The sequence below is a fragment of the Mustela lutreola genome, chromosome 8 (assembly GCF_030435805.1).
Source record: "Mustela lutreola isolate mMusLut2 chromosome 8, mMusLut2.pri, whole genome shotgun sequence".
In the NCBI taxonomy this organism is placed as follows: Eukaryota; Metazoa; Chordata; class Mammalia; order Carnivora; family Mustelidae; genus Mustela; species Mustela lutreola.
Window position 1 is genome coordinate 67,510,452 of NC_081297.1, and position 13,888 is coordinate 67,524,339.

At 41.0% G+C, this 13,888-nt stretch overlaps 1 long non-coding RNA gene across 4 annotated transcripts in view; it reads left to right on the forward strand.

Moving 5' to 3' along the window:
- Window positions 1-13,888, forward strand: part of LOC131838842 (uncharacterized) — a 65,099-nt gene that overhangs the window by 33,597 nt on the left and 17,614 nt on the right. For 3 of the 4 annotated variants that reach the window (XR_009356710.1, XR_009356707.1, XR_009356709.1), the window contains one exon: window positions 12,770-12,843. This is a non-coding gene — a long non-coding RNA (uncharacterized LOC131838842). Of the gene's footprint in view, window positions 1-12,544; window positions 12,715-12,769; window positions 12,844-13,888 lie in introns of all 4 variants that reach the window. The other variant, XR_009356708.1, reaches the window with a different exon arrangement.

The window sequence follows — 13,888 nt, forward strand, 5'->3', positions numbered from 1 at the left end:
AGACATCCCACTACCTGGGGCTAATCATTATTCAAATTTTGCTATTTCCTTCCCAGTATTTTTAGCTAAGGAATGTCAGATCACACTGAATGTATAGTTTGATATCCCCCCACCTCCATTTTAGTATTCTTTCAAAGGTTTGGTACTTAATTTGAAAAGATACTTTAGCTATTATTAGCTCAGTAAAACTTTTTTAAATTAAGTTTTTCATTTAAATTCCAGGAGAGTTAACATACAGTGTTATATTCATTTCAGCTATACAATATAGTGGTTCAACAATTTTATACTTCACCCAGTGCTCATGGCAAGTGCCCTCCTTCATCCCCATCACCTATTTCCCAGCCCCCACCCACCTCCCCTCTGGTGACGAGCAATTTGTTCTCTATACTTCAGAGTCTGTTTCTTGGTTTGTCTCTCTTTTGTCCCCCATAAGATCATTTGTTTCGTTTCTTAAATTCCACATACAAGTGAGATCATATGGTATTTGTCTTTCTCTGACTGACTTATTGCACTTAGCACAATTCTCTCTAGCTCCATCCATGTTGTTGCAAATGGCAAGATTCCTTCCTTTTTTATAGCTGAGTAATATTCCATTGTACATACATATCACATCTTCTTTATCCACTCATCTATCAATGGGCACTGGCAGCTTCCATAATTTCTCTCTCGGTTTTAGATGGGATCACATGGTTTCTCCCCATGAACATGACCTCTCAGAGTGCTTCTAGAGAATATGAAGATCTGTTTTGGGGCAAACCTCAAGCACTGTTCAACAGGGCAGCATTTCTTTCTTTCTTTCTTTCTTTCTTTCTTTCTTTTTTTTTTTAAAGATTTTATTTATTTATTTGACAGACACAGATCACAAGTAGGCAGAGAGGCAGGCAGAGAGAGAGGAGGAAGCAGGCTCCCCGTGGAGCAGAGAGCCCGATGTGGTGCTCAATCCCAGGACTCTAGGATCATGACCTGAGCTGAAGGCAGAGGCTTTAACCACTGAGCCACCCAGACACCCCTAGGGCAGCATTTCTAATGTGTCACCCACAAAGCAGTGAAGCAGTCCATCTTCATATATGACAGTCACTGCCCATTGCTTCCTCAAAGAAATTTCCCCTTCTTCCAATGTGTTCAGATGGTGGAGAGAGACTCCTTGATCCCAGGGAGAATAGATCCTACCCAGGCTCAAGGATGAATCAGAATACGTCATGGAAATCTCTTCCCCTTGGCCATCGATCCTTCAAGTTTAGGTTATCTTAGTTCTCCCTAGTGGGCTACAAAGGGAAGTCTGGGGACTTCTCAAGAGAAAGTTTTCTGATGGATGATACGCTAGTTTCCTAGGATTGACATAACAGAATGCCACAAACTGGGGGCCCTAAAACAACATACATGATTCCCTCACGGTTCTGGAGGTTATATGTCTGACATCAAGGTGTTGCTCTCTTCAAAGGCTCTAATGAAAAATCCTTTGCCTTTTCTTCGGCTCTGATGGTTGCCAGCAGTCCTTGATGTTCCTTGCCTTGTCTGATATATTGCTCCAGTTTCTGCCTCTGTCTTCACTGGCCATCTTCCCCCGTGTCTCTCTGTGTCTTCTCCTGGTGGTCTATTCTCTGTATTTGTCTGTTTTTCTCTTCTTAGAAGTATACCAGTTATTGGATTAGAGCCCACCCAGAAGTTGGTCTGACCTCCTGCATTTGCAAAGATGATTTCCAAATATAGTCACATTTATAGGTACCTGGGGTTAGGACTTCATCATCCTTTTCTGGGGGACAAAATTCAACCTCCATCAAGGCCTTTTGCACTTTTCCTTTTGTCTTCCTGAAAGTACAGAGGCCATCAAATGACTATGAAGTTACAAGCACGAGAAAAGGAAGACGGTGGAAAGAACTGGGGTAAGGGGAGGTTTCTGATAGCACAGTCCAGCTGAACTGCTACTGGCAACCACTAACCATTAGACCTCTTGAGATGTAAGAAAATGACCCAAGCTATTTGAGCTACTGCAGATTTTTTCTTTGTTGTTGTTGTTGGTTGTGTGTGTGTGTGTGTGTGTGTGTGTGTGTGATTTGTAGCCAAAAAGATCCTAATGGATAGACCAAAATTCCACTAGTTAATAATAGCAAAGTAAGAAAAATAAGGAAATAACATTTTCACCGATCTAGATTCATTAAATTTAAAGGGCTATTCTTTATTCTAAAATTATGTTGTTTTCACTTTTTTGTTATTGAAATAGCCTTTCTTCTATGAAATCACGGTGATTATAGATAGTCATTTTTTTTTTCCTAGCCCTCGACAAAGGAGAGAAAGATGGAGGGAGGGAGAGAGGGAGAAGAAGAGGAAGAGATTTTAGGTTATTCTTCCTCAAAAATTTTTATTTTTACTTGTGAAATCCTAACGTCTATGACGAGAAGAATGTTGGCTGAACTTGCCTTGAAGCCCTGAGAAGCAATGACGTGCTAGAGCCTCTGGGTAGTGGCTTGTGGGAGCAGATGGTTATGTTTCTAGGCAGAGGTTGGGGATTTCTCTGGAAAGCTAGCAGGTCCTATTTTCTAGGGTAAGTAAGCTATCAAAACCTAGATTGGAGGAGTGTAATTGATGTGTGTTCAGTTCCCTTGACAGGTGTTTCTTGTAAGTGCAGGCTGACAGATTTAGATCTGTGATGTGAGCTGGGCCACTATGGTGGCCTCCATTGTGTGGGCCCCCAACATAAAAGTTAACTGTATCACAGGAAACACAAGCACATTGTTGTCTTAGATTCCTTGAAAGATTTATGCCAATTTCTTTAAGGTTCTTTTCTCTAAGGCATTAAGGCAAAATACATTTAGGAATTCCAACCTCAGACAGAGCTGAGATAGTTCAGAAATTTTCTATGTGGATTCTGCCCATCTCTTTAGTCATATACCAAGACATGAACACTGACCTGATGTCATAATGTTAGAGTACCTGAATTGTAGGTACTTTGGCTTTCCCTAATTGACAAAAGTTCACTCTCTAATTGGGTATTTAACATTGGGTATTTAACATATCATATATGTTATTTAATCAAAATGTTAATTTTCCTTATGTTGCTTGTGTTTTCCAAATGGTATCATGAGTAAAAACTATCTTTCAATCATTACCAGGAAAAAGGAGAAACCCCCCAACAAAGTTTAAATATAGCTTTTAGCTTTCAGCCAGACCTGAACCCCATCCATCTCAATAAGACATTCTATTCCATTTACAATCTTTGGGGTGATGAGAATTGAATTCTTGTTTGTTTATATGTCCTCATTTATTTTTATCTTGTGGACAGTTTGCTGTTTCTGCTCTTAAATCTGTATGGTGTAGCAACTAGGATCTGGAGGCTTTGGAGCAACTTGGTTTCCCATCCTAGTTCTTCCATGATTAGCTGTGTGGCCTTGTGCAAGTTAGGAAAGTCTTGGTTTTCCTCAACCATGCAATGGGAATGGTATCAATGATCTCTGCCCCTTGAGTTATTGGATGGCTTCAGAAGGATAATACATGTCAAGCACTCGACATAGTATCATTTTCAGTTTAGCTCTCTCAACATTTAGGTCTACTGCTTGCAGTGCCTCTCTGCCAAGTCCCCTTGAATTCCTCCAGGTGCTCTCTGATACCTGGGCAACTCAGACCAATATATTTGGTTCTAGCATCTCCTCACCAGGAGCGCCTCCCAAGCTTTCGGCCAGCCATTTCAGCTGCTTTGCTCTTTTATGAACCAGCTTCCGGCTTCACTGGCTCTCTTCAGTTTTTGGATTTCTAACTGAGCTCAGCCCTCTGCAAAATGTTGGCTTAGAGACATAGAACCATTTGTGACTTTAAAGTTACATCAAACTGTTCTTTGAAAAGGTTTGTGAAGACCTCAGCCTTTCTGTTATCAGTGGGAGTGGACTATTATTAGCCCCCAGTTCTGCACTGATCTTGGATTTGGTTCTGATTTTGAAGTGGGGGAAATTACAGGATGTTCCTTGACAGGACTAAGATTGCAGAAGGGTTGTGATGGCTGGTAATGATGTTCTGTCCTCGGTTCAGCACTGAGAAAAATGGAGTTGTTTTACTTAAAACAATTTTCCCCCCAGTAGAGGAGATAGCTTAGGCCGAGGGGGTAAAAATAGGTCTAGATTTAAAAGGATTCAGAGATTCAGCGTTCTTTCTACTATACATGCCTTTTTCTTTCTCATAGTCCATAATTAAGAGAAAAACGATGGAGAATACTTTCACTAACCAGGACCCAGATCCCTGAAACTACATTTAAATAGATTAGAAATATATATATCAGGAGAAAGCATCATATATATAACATCAGGCTAATAGACATCCGTGATTAATCAAAAATCAAGTACAAGGATATGTCTTGGTATAGCTTAAGTCAGCCCAGCCTCTTATTCCTTATCCATAGAACATTGTACTAGAAGTTATTCTCCATGAAAGTGATTTTTGTCTGTTTTGTTCTCTGGTATATCCTCAGCCTCTAGAAGAGTACTTGTCACATAGCAGGCATTCAGTAAATACTTGACAAATGAACTGGTGAATGAATGAATGGTACTAGAAAAATGAGAAGTGAGAGTTCAGAATTATGGAGCAGAGGCATTATAAGGTTTGTAATCCTCAGCACAATATAAGTTATATGGAAAGGAATTGGACCTCTTAAAGCAGAACAGTTGATTTTTCAAGTATTTAGGAAGATGCTGACAAAGTGCTGACTTAAAAAAAAAAATAAAGATTGATGAACCAGAAATATTCTTTCATTGGAATGGTCCACCAATTTCAATGAACTGAGGCTTTAAGAATAGAAGTGCTGACTCCGAGGTTATGAATTATTGCAATCAGTACAAACCTTGCCTTTGATAATAAAGCCTTATGGGAATTTCTCCCTCAGCTAGTGTTGCCAAATGTTCTGGTGAACTTTGCTGGTACCTTATTTCATCTCTGAGAAGAGGTCACCCCAATTTAAACTCCATATTAATTTTCTTCCTCTTAATTGAGACTAAGTAACATTGGCACAGAAGGTCCTGTGTGAGGCTTTCGGAGATGAAGAAGATCAGAAGCAGAGAGGGGAAGATGGAGATTCGTTATTAAGGTCTAAACTGTGCTTGTGGGCACTTCATAAGCAAATTACAGCAGTGCTGCCATTTGCGATTTGTATCATCTAGTTATAAATTTGGCTCATTAATCCTTCTTTACTTTTCAAAATTAAAAATGATAGGCAATTGCTTTGCAGGCTTTTGTAAACATTTTGTGAAAAAGGTAATGCATTTTTGTGTCATTTAGCATGAAAAGATTTAATCTTATGCCAAATTTATGACACTGGTAGATCTGAGGTAACTTCTCTCTCTCTCTCTCTCTTTTTTTTTTTTCTTAAAGAGTTTATTTACTTATTTGATAGACAGAGATCACAGGTAGGCAGAGAGGCAGGCAGAGAGAGAGACAGGGAAGCAGGCTCCCTGCCGAACAGAGAGCCGGACGCCGGGCTTGATCTTAGGAGCCCGGGATCATGACCTGAGCGGAAGGCAGAGGCCCTAACCCACTGAGCCACCCACGCACCCCAACTTCTCTCTTTTTAATGTGTTTTTCCTCTCTTTATTTTTTGAGGTGATAGCAGAAGCTATACTGGGATATTTGACTGTTGCCTTTCCAATATTTGCATGTGTAAACCCAGCATTATCAGGCCTCACCAGCCTAGGAAGTTTCCTGTAGCAACACTCCATTTTCTCAAATGGTAACTTAGTATTTCTGCCCACCCCACCACCAAGTCATTCCTATTTATTTTGGGGCCTACCCAAAGAGGTGATTTACATTTGTTCACAGACCTGTCTGTCAGAGAGTTACTACATGGCATCCACCATGTTCTTCTGCTGGCTCACATTTGACTAAACCTACCACGGCCAACCACCACTGTCTGAGATAAGGTTGTTCATGCCAGAGGTGTCATATGTGGTGCTGACTTTAGTGCAGAGGAAGGGAGAAAGGCCCTTTCTCCAATTCCCTGCTATGCTGGCTTACGTGGGTCCTTAAGCAGACCTGACTGCATTCAGGGTCCTCTTCATATTCCTTCTGCTTCTTTTCTTTACCCTCACTCAGAATCTTACCAATCCTCTCACAGAAATAATTCTTTCAGATTCTGGGACTCATTCCTCAGCCAGAGTCTCAAACATTCTCTTGGAAACATTCCCTAAGCTCCCAGATGCCACCTCCACACCCCCCTGAGGCTGGGCTAAGGCATCATTTGGGGGCAAAGATGCCTTAGTCCTCATTTCTGCCCTCACCTTTGGCACTCTGGCTCCAACCAGACTCAGACACAAGCAGAAGCTCCACATTCATAGGAGAATTGAACGTGAGGGAATTCTGTGGGAATTCTGAGGGACCATGATGGGAATTCTGGAGGAGACCAGGTGAGTGTGCCCATGAGCAGTCAGTGGGCTACCTACAGAAGGAGATTTTTCCTCCTGTTTCTGCGGTGATGAAACAAATTCTTGCACACCATGTAATTTCCTTCAGAGCATTATTCGGGTGGGCACTGCCTCTGTCTAGGGCTTAGTCATCCCTTTGTTGAATATAAAGGACCTCTGTGGAAATTTTTCTTAGGGACACAGAGTCTCCTCACAGGCTTCCAGATGAGTATTTGTTTTTGTTAGGTGTCTTGGAACCAACAGCAGGCCTTTTCCTCTTCTCCAGTGCCATGAAGAACATGCGGTGTAAGCCTCTCCCTCCTGCTCGGAGGCCTCTCTGAGTTCATCCCTGATGTTTCATATGGGACCGCTAAGCCTGTGCGCAGGGGTTGGTGTCTTATTTATCTTCTCTCCACCATTTCCTTCTCTACTCGGCATTAACTATATCTTCTGGCTCTCCAAATAGCAAGAGAAGTTTTAACTTCTTTTCCTTAAGTTATCCTGATTTTAGCTAGTTTAAAACTCAGGTACTTTTTAAGAAGAAAAAGTACTGAGCAATAATATTGTTTAAAGAACCATCAGCCAGGACACACCAGTATTAAAAGGAGCAGACAGATAAGTTTCTGAATCCCCAAATGGGGTTTCTATACATTAGAAATGTCTGACCTGACATTTAGAAATTATTACAATAGTCTGGATAATGACCAAATAAAATTAATTATGAGGTTTGGCTCCTTTGGAAAAAAGCCGTGAACTAATTCATGGATATGAGGATACCGTGCAAGTTCATATTGATTTACCAAATCAAATAATATGAGGGCCTCAGAATGAATAAATACTTTTACATTGAACTTGGTTTTGTTGCCCAGGTATTACAGGCACTTGGCCAATTTGCCTTGAGGATAATGTAATGTTAAAAAATTTTTTTAAAAAGAAAAAAGAAAGAAAGAAAAGGAAAATTAAATTTCTAAGATCAGTTTTCTGAAATAAAGCCAGTACCATATGGTAACTGTAAATATTCTACTCAACTAGCAATTCAATTTTTCCATAATTTGTGACTCAATATCCTCTACTAAACATGAAAATACAGAATAGGAGAAATTTGAGCAGGGATGTTAAAGGGATATTTTAAAATAATTGTGTTATAGTATCCAGTTATATAAAATTATACAGTTTTATAAATAAGGTATAAAAATGTATATAATTAGAAGTGTTATAAGTAATGTGTCTTTAAGCTTACTAGCTACCAGATTACTCTTCCAGAACTTACTTACAGTATCTCATTTGATTTATGCATTAGGTAGTTGTAATTCCCATTTTATAAATGAGGAAATTAATGCTCAGCAATACTGAATAACTTGCCCAACTTAACAATGTGCAAGTTAGTGGCAGGCCCAGGATTTGAACCTGCACATGTCTGACCCCAGAGATTATGCATATAGCTTACTATATGCTATGAGATATGCTATGAGACAGGCAGGACAGGAAGCCACTTGAAAAAGGTGGGGGGGCATTGAATCTCAGGTGTGCAAAATATATAAATTATTTTTCTTTTTTTTTTTTTTTAAGATTACTTTATTTGAGAGAGAGAGAGAGAGAGAGAGCAGAGCAAGTGAGACAGAACAGGAGTAGGGAGAGAGGAGAAAAGGGAGAGGGAGAAGCAGGCTCCCTGCTGAGCAAGGAGCCGGGCATGGGGCTCAATCCTAGGACCCTGGGATCATGATCTGAGCTGACAGCAGACGCTTAACCGAGGGAGCCACTCAGGTGCCCCTATACATTATTTTTCTATCTCCTTACAAAATTATTACGTTCATACAAATTAGTGAAGGCTCTGATAAAGCAAATGCAGGAAAAGAGGAGGAGTTGAGAGTAATGGGGTCTGATGGACGGCAAGACGAGTGGGCGGAGGATCCCGATGAGCAACTTATCAGAACACAGAGGAAGCGGAAGTCTGAGGGACATAGGAATCAGTGCAAGAGGGTGAAGTGGGGAGAAAGATGCTGCTCCAGGTCACACACAAGATCTGGGGAAGGTGGGGGTTTCAGGAGATGAGAGGGCACGAGAAGCATCCAAAGCAGAGGCTTGGGCCAGGGAAGCCTGCTGGTGGCTGCTCCTGGCCCTGCACCCACATTTTCTAAGGGTCCCCACGTCAGTAGCCGATCCCAGCAGAATCAGTCTAGGCTGCTGGCATCAGAGTGGGAACAGAGGGTCTCAGCCCGAAGCATGAAGATGAGCCACAGCCTCTGTAGGCAAGACTGAAGCCTGCCATGGGAAGCACCAGGTAGATGAAGTACCTGGAGTAGCGCGTTTCTTCCTGGACTCCCAGATATTCCTGCTCTCTACAGAGCTCCACTAGATTATGCCCTCTTGTCTCCCAAGGGCAAACATCAGCTCGCAGAGACAGTTCCATCTGAGCCCAGAAAGAAAACATTTTCCTAGCTACATTGTAAATTACAGGGCCCCTCTCGCTTTCTGAACTCAGTGAGTCACACATTATCTTGAGCCATGCATACCATGCGTTAAGCCTCATCCGTTCCTGCCTTGCAGAACACGCTCTAATTGCCAATTCTCCCCTTAGAATGTAGTGCGGGAGACTCATGTGTCATCCTACCTGAGGCTTGGCCAGTAGTGTACAGTGAGCGTGCTCCTTCCCTGAACAGCACCTCAAGCTCAGGGTACTTGTCATTTAAATTGCCTTAGTATTGCAAACTGCCACATCCCACCTGTTCTGAGTGTGAGGCATTGAAAACTGCTAGATCTTTTTCACTTAGCAGCTATCAAACCAGATATCCGTCCTAGACTTATGAAAACCCAGTTACAAACACATTTTACGTGGGTCTTTGCCTGTATTCCTATTAATTTCTTTGTGGTTTCAGCGGCTTAACATTCCAAATTGCTGAGATAAGGTTGAATTCCAGCCAGCTGATTATGTCATCTGCACCTGCGGTGCCAAACTCTTCATGCTCCGCGATACCCGCGGATAAGGTAAACTGCTTTGTGTGTCTTCAGTAAATCCAACAATTTTCGACCAAAGTCAACAAATATGTATGTATGTATGTATGTATGTATGTACTTATTTAAAAATGCTGGCTAAGTCAGCTGGCCTGGTTTTTTTTTTTTTTTTTTTAAAGATTATTTATTTGACAGAGAGAGAGAAAGATCACAAGTAGGCAGAGAAGCAGACAGACGGGGAGGGGGAAACAGACTCCCCACCGAGCAGAGAGCCCCATGCGGGGCTTGATCCCAGGACCCTGAGATCATGACATGAGCTGAAGGCAGAGGCTTAACCCACTGTGCTACACAGGTACCCCAACAAATATTTATCGAACACATATTGAATCAGTCACTCTTTTAGATGCAAGGATGATTGAGAGGTATTTATGATAAACTAGACGTGGTCTGCAAGGGGCTGATGGCGCATGGGGGAAACGGGCATGAATATGGACAAGTGGGTTACTGTAAGAGTCAAGTCTTATGAAAGCATAGAAATTTCAGCAATTCACTGAATTGCTTTAGCAGTCATTTCGGTTTCTTATATATGAAATGTTCACTACATCTTTGTTTCCAAATTTCCAAGTGGTTGGTGAGGCATAAGTTCAGCCTGAAGCTAGGTCTGCCTTGAGCAACTAGACCAACTGATTGACTCAGGACTTTGTACCACAAGGGCGAATTGCAGCAGAATGTGTAAATTCGACTTCATTAAGAACATTGATGGCCAGGACCCAGACATTAGAAATATACAAATATCTCATTCTACCATCACTTTCTGTGACTTTAAGATGACAGAAATGTGAGAGAAAGTGCATCTTATGCACTTATGCATAAGATGAAATCACCTCATGTGCTGATCTTCTAGAATGCAAAGTTAAGTAGGAAACATTGGGGATAAAAGGGATCTCCCTCTGCAAGGATGAGCGTAATAATGGCCAAGTGTCCACTAAGCATTTGACCATCTCAATAATAGTTCAGATGTACCACATCTCTGCATTTTGTAGCCAGCCACCATGTCCAATGGCAGAGTTTTTGGTAACTGAAGCTTAAATAATTATTTGGATGGTTGACTAGTTATTCCTTTCTGTTGCCTTCCCCCTAGAGGGAGAAGGGGAGAGAGGAGGAGGAGAAAACCTTCCTGCCTATGGTTTTTACTAGGTTGCCAGATTGACCTTCGTGTGCCTGGTTCACATTTACTAATCAGAGTCTTAGCAAGAACAAGAGATTACCTACTCAGGTGTGGGGGTTCTTGGTATTTGACACTGAAAACAATGATTCAAACCCGGGTATAACTGGGTAGAACTGAAAAGATTCTTTCGTAGCGTCTAGCTCCCATTCAGAGCCTTCTCTTCTCTCTTGATGCCCTTTGTCCTAGGAGAGCCTTATGCAGCGGGGGTTGTTACGGGCCCTGTTCCTGAGGCAGGCACCTGATAATGCCTTCTCCGGGCAGGACCCCTGACTCAGACCTCTCCCTGAGCCTGGGCTGTGCTAAAGGTTCGTGCTCTCTCAGCGAGGCACGCCAGGGCAGGCAGCCCAAAGATTGCCAATGGACAGTCTGTTTGTCTTGCTCTTTCTTTCTTTCTTTCTTTCTTTCCCTCCCTCTCATTCTTCCTTCCTAAATCCTTCAAATGTTTTATTACAAAAGCTCAAAACTCAGTTCTTAGCCAAAGTGAGTGTGAGATAAGACTCTTGAAAGACAGAATACAGACTCAATAACTGGTAACAGAGAATCAATGGAGCCAATGGACTCAAGAAGTGAAAAAATGATGTTGGAACAGTTGGACATTTATATGCAAAAAAGAAAAAGAGAGAGAGAACACCGATGGTACCCTGAACTGTATATAAGAAGGAACTCAAGATGTCACAGAGAACTAAATGTATAATGTAAAGCTGTAAAAGTTCTAGAATAAAACATAGGAAAAATTCTTTGTCACCTTGGGTTAGTCAAAGATTTCCTAGATATGGCACAAAAGCACAAACCATAAAACAGACAGTAATAAATTAGACTTTATCGCATCTGGAAGCTTCTCTTTGAAAGCCACTGTTAAGAAAATAAAGACTAACTGCAGACTGAGAGAAAATGTTTGCAGAGCACATGTCTAATCAAAGACTGGTAGTTAAAGTACAAAAAAATTTTGAAAGTTCAGCAGTAAGGAAACAAACAATCCAGGAAAAAAAATGGAAAAAAAAGATTTGAAGACTCCTTGCTGAAGGTGATGTATAGATAGTAAGTGATCACATGAAAAGATGCTCAGCATTGTGAGTGATTAAGGAAATGCAAATTAAAACCATAATGAGAATGAGTAAAACATAATGAAACTGGTAATACCATGCCCCAAGAAACCAAAATTCATACACTTTGAGTAGAAATATAAAATGGTACAGTACTTTGAAAAACAGTTTGACAGTTTCTTATAACATTAAACATACACTTTTGACTCAGCATTCCTCTATCCATTTAATTCAGGTCATTGAAAATCATAGTCACACAAAAATGTGTTTCCTAATGTTATGGCAGCTCTATCCAAAATTGCCAGAAACTGAAAACAACCCAGGTGTCCTTAGAGATGGATGGATAAACAAACTGTGGTCCATCCATATGATGGAATACTACTCAGCAATGAAAAGAAATTTCATCCAATGACTTGGATGAATCTCAAATGCATTGTGCCAAGTGAAAAAAGCCATACTGAAAAGGGTATGTATTATATGAGGCTATTTATACGATATTTTGGAAAAGGCATAACTACAGTGACTGACAACAGATTAATGATTAGAAAGTCTGGGGTAGAGGGAGGAAATTGACTACAAGGAGACACAGAGGAAGTTTTGGGGTGGCAGAAATGTTTATATCTTTATTGGAATGGTTGTTACATGGGTATATAACTACATAAAAATTCATCAAGCTGAACATTGAAATTTGGGCATTTAACAGAAGGTGAACTGTTTCTCCATTAAAGCACTTGAGGGGAGCCTGGTTTGGCTCAGTAGGTTAAGTCTCTGCCTTAGGCTCAGGTCATGATCTCAGGGTCCTGGGATCAAGCCCTGCATCAGGCTCTCTGCTCAGCGGGGAGCCTGCTTCCCCCTCTTTCTCTGCCTGCCTCTCTGCCTGCTAGTGATCTCTCTCTGTGTCAAATAAATAAATGAAACCTTAAAAAAAATTTTTTTTAAAAAAGCACTTGAAAAATGAAGGTGAAGAAAAAAACCCCAACATTTTCAGATAAATGGAAATTAAGGGAATTCATTGCCAGAAGACCTGCACTAAGAAATGCTACCAGATGGGAATCCGGATATTCAGGAAGGAAACCATTGGAAATGGAATGAAAATGCATTTCCATTGGAAATGGTAAATATAATATAATTGTGTGTGTTTATTCAGTTTTCCCTTCATATATCTTCAGGTGGAGGCGAGTCGAATACAGAACACCTACATTATGGAGCGGGTGGTGGTGAGAGAGGACTGTTAAGAAACAGAGTAAGTCACCAAATCAATTAGGGATTCCTAGGTCCTGAAAATTTAGTTCTGGCGTGATGCCATGGTGCAGAGTAAATTCAAACTGGGTCTTCCTAATGCTAAACAACCTGACGAATAAAACAATTTCAGCCAGTTATTCCCAAACATTGCATGTTGGGCATTTGATATCCACATCTTGCTGTTAGCAGTTATTAAAAAATACTTGTTGGGTAATTATAACCTCAACTTCTAATTCTAGTCTTCTAAGAATTATTCTACCAAAGCTAGAATTTGCAAATGGAGGCCCATAATGGGTAGGAAATGCCAAAGTCATGGGCTGAGATTTAAATTGAGGTCCATCTAATTCCAAATTCCACTGACCTATCCACCCAGCGCTGGTTTTACCCCCAGACTGTGTTCTCCCAAACACAAAATGAAGATGATAATAATACCTATTTCAGGAGGTGGTTATGAGAATCAAATGAGAAAATGTCTGCAAGTATGTGGGATATAATGAGATCTCAATGATGGGAGTGTGTCCACACACACACAAAATGATCTCTAGTTAACACATCTTATAGCCAGCCAAGACTTCAGAGAAAAGAAGTGTGGGAAACCCTGGCTTTTGTGGATCACTGCACTCTTCTATGACCAGAAATACCATTTCAATTCCAACGGCCTTCCGATCAACCATGCCTTGCGGTAATCACGGGTGTTTTAAAGGTGCAATAGAAATATTCTCCCTAGTGGCGCATGGGTGTCTCAGTGGGTTAAAGCCTCTGCCTTTGGCCCAGGTCATGATCCCAGGATCCTGGATGGAGCCCCATGACGGTCTCTTTGTTCAGCAGGGATCCTGCTTCCTCCTCTCTCTCTGCCTGTCTTTCTGCCTACTTGTGATCTCTGTCAAATAAATAAATAAAATCTTAAAAAAAAAAGATATATTCTCTTTGTAACCCACTAAATTAAATATTGAAAAATGGAGTGAATTTCAACTAATCCTCAGCCTGTCTCTGGGAGCTTTGAATTAGCAGTTGTTAGCCTTGAGGTTTACTCCAGCCACATTTTT